Here is a 3961-nt window from a genome sequence, read left to right on the forward strand (position 1 = left end):
GAATTTTTATTATTATTTTATTTATTCAAATTTAAGTTTAGTGTTAAGCTAAGTTCAAATTGATTTTCAGAAATATTTAAGGAGAATTTTTATTATTATTTTATTTATTCAAATTTAAGTTTAGTGTTAAGCTAAGTTCAAATTGATTTTCAGAAATATTTAAGGAAAATTTTTATTGTTATTTTATTTATTCAAATTTAAGTTTAGTGTTAAGCTAAGTTCAAGCTGATTTTCAGAAATATTTAAAGAGAATTTTTGTCGTTATTTTATTTATTCAAATTTAAGTTTAATTTTTAAATTAGAGATGTTTGAGTTTTTGAATAATTTTTTTCTTTTTTAATATTTTTTTAATATTTCGATGAATATATTTTTTCTTTCGCGATAAATGTTCTATTTTCATTGACAATTTTTTTTTATTCCGCAAGAATGAAACCGATAAAGCGATTATAACAGTTGTATAAATAATTTGTGAAACCAAGTCGTCCGGTGGAAGGTCAAGTTTGAGGAGAGAATTCAAAAGAAAAAAAGAAAAAGAAAAAGAAAAAAAAAAACTCGAAAAACTCGTCTGTTTTCTAGTTTCGATACCATTGATGTAACTTGTAACACTTGTATCTATGTATTGGAAGTGTGTAAAACAGGAATTTCGACTGGTTTATATGTCAACCGTTCAAGAATATCGACCTAAACACGAAATCTTATGAGAACATGAATTTGCCGGTCTGGTAAGATAATCGAATAATTCATTATCTGGTATTCAAGATCTCGTACTATTTATGACATATTCTTTCTCTCTCTTCGAAAACACACGCTTTCGATATTAATGGAAATTGGAATTCTTGAAATTTCTCATTATATATCGATATTATTCCGAAGTTGTATTAATAATATTCGTGATTATATACGATAAAGTATCGATACTCTCGTTTTTTACGTTTCTAATCCCGTGCTGTAATAAAATCGCGTAAACAAAAGAGAAAAAAAAGAAAAAAGAGAAAAAAAAAAAAAGAAAAATATCACACCATATATGAATCGAGTATATCGTATTTAACAATCCCTGATTGTATACGATAAAATATCAGCATTCCCATTTTTTACCATTTTTAATCTTATATTATAATAAAATAAACAAAAGAAGTTATATCTGTGATTATACAAAATAAAATATCGATATTTCCATTTTTTGCTATATTTCTAATCCTATAGTATAATAAACTCGTGTAAACGAAAAAGGAAAAAAAAAAAAAAGAAAAAGATTTTGCACAACGATACATAAATATACATAAATATGTAAATCGAGTATAACAGTGTATATCCGTGATTGTTACGATATATAGAATATCAGTATTCTCATTTTTTACTCTATTTCTAATCCCATGCTATAATAAAATCGTGTATACGAAAGGAGAGAGAGAGAGAGAGAGAAAAAGAAAAAGATTTCGTACAAAGATACACGATATGTAAATCGCGTCTAGCAGTGAGCGTAATGTATGTCATATGTCGTATCTTAATACGATAAATAAATTTAGTATTAAAATTAGTTATTTCGTTCCATAATTTACATACGCTTTCGTCTTATAACCGGATCATCCGGGTTATATTATGTAAATTTGGGCGGGAAAACGGTATTTGAGTATATATATATATACAGTTGCGAAATGCACGTTTTCACTTTATCATAATATCTCGACGATATTTCCACGCGAGATATTGAAATTTATTCGAGTTACGAGGAACAGTCATCGGGAAAGTGAACGAGACTGAAGTACCGAGCGCATCAATTAACACATTCATAATATTCACGTCAGTAAAATTTCATTTCCGTTTTCCTGTTTTCCAGATTTATTTTATTTTATTTTTTTCCCCCACTTTTTATCCTCGTCTCTTTCTTATCGCATATTTCTATCGTGCTATTTGTATAACATAAAAAAGAAGAAGAGAAAGTATATCATTATCAAAAGATAATGATATAATTCTTAATATCTTAAATTATAATTTAACAGTCTTGACAGAGTTCATCATCAATATGGCTCGATTATAATAAGTGAATAAAATTTTATAAATGCAAAAGCGTGCAAAAATGTGGACAATATCTGATGCGATTAACGATTATAATTTAAATATCTTTTACGAAAGTAAAAAAGTTTCAGTAAGCGGAAATAGGTTCTCAAATTCAGAAAGAATAAACACCGTAGCAAATAAAAATGATAAGTCGTTACTTCCGACGTAACGAGGATGAAGAAAGAAAATTATAAGGATAATAAGTGACACGAAATCATCAAGTATATAATATACGGTTATTATTTCTTACCTATGACGGTTCCCTTTTTAATCTCTCTTAAAAAAAGTGAAATCGCGATTCACTTGGAAAGCGGTCCACAGAATTGCAGGTTATGCGAAATTTCGCAAAATTTCCCGAACACATCTCCTTCGATGTCTTCAATACAACCTGTAACAAGGAAAATCGCAGTCGAGGGTATCGCAAACACACTTGTTTCAACCTAATCGATTGCAATTGAGATTTTTTTCTTTTCCTTTTCTTTCAAATATTTATCCATCAGCGTACAACAACTTCGATTGGAAGATACAAGATTTTTGAGGTTATACACGCGCATAGCCTATGTTTTACGACACGGATGACACGCTTGTAACGTATTACACAATTTTCTCCGTTACGAAGTCAAAGAAATGAGGCACATCGTAGCTAATAAGAATCCTAGTCACGAATCGTGCGATTAGGACCGTTTTGGAATGCAAGTTTCCTTCTTAAATTCTACATGACAATCATCTTGGGAGGTTCTCTACGTTTTGATTACATTTTATATTATATTTTCTGGATTTTTTTTTTTTCTATAAATTTAATCATATTATTTTTGCTCAAATAGATATTGTATCTAATTTTTCAACTTTTTTATTAAATTCTGCACAAATTTTTCGATCGAAATTTAACAGCGTGATATTTTTATTCGATGAAAAAATATAAAAGTATATAAAAAAAGAAAAGAAATAGAGAAAATAGAATTTCTATCCATTATATTTTGTTTGATTCGTTCTCGAGGCTAGAAATATTGAGAAACATACATACATACATACATATATATATATATATTTTTTTTTTCCTTTTTTTCTTAATCGCAGTTCAACGATGAATGCTCGAACGATGACGCCGTCACTTTCTCCCTCGTAACTATTTTTCACTTTCAACGTGCGTACGCGCTCGATGGGGAGCATTTCTCCGTTGTTAAGTATCAATTTATTCGAATCCGTGTTGGGGCAAATCGATTATCGTTAAAATCATGATCGATTATAACCGATCCTTTTAAAGAGAAAATTACCAGCAATTTTATCTTGCCACTCGAACCTCTTCACCTGTTAAACATCGGTATCGACGATCAAATTGTCATCGAGATAATAATAATTAATGTGCCCCAATCGAATTTTCTTGATTTCGTCACTTTTTTGATAATGGATTTTTTTTTTTTTTAATTATTGTTGAAATTTCTTTGTCGTTGTTAAAATTTCTTTGTCGATTATCTACGATGTTGTTATATGAAAGTCATGTAGATTTTTATGAAAAAATCATTTGACAGAGAAAAGATCGCTATACATATTTTAGAGCAATCTTTTATTTACACGTATTTTTTTTTTATACGTATACGTATAAATGTCAATTTAATTTCTTTTAACGAAGAAAAACCACTACATTTTGATAAAACGGTAGTTTTGCAATTACACATTAATTTTACGATTATATTATCATTTACTTAGTAAATAATTAGTCAAATATCTTATTATAGCATTCTATTACGTGTCGGCTGAGAGATAATAAATGTGATACTAAATTGTCACTTATCCACTTTTGATCATTAATTCATTTGTCTAATTGCAAACTATTAAAAATTTCACCTTTTAACCTTTCCCTCCGTTGAGAAATGTCTTTCCTTTTTTTTTTTTTTTTTCATTC

This window comes from Apis dorsata, unplaced genomic scaffold (genome assembly GCF_000469605.1).
Source record: "Apis dorsata unplaced genomic scaffold, Apis dorsata 1.3 scaffold_83, whole genome shotgun sequence".
Taxonomy (NCBI): Eukaryota; Metazoa; Arthropoda; class Insecta; order Hymenoptera; family Apidae; genus Apis; species Apis dorsata.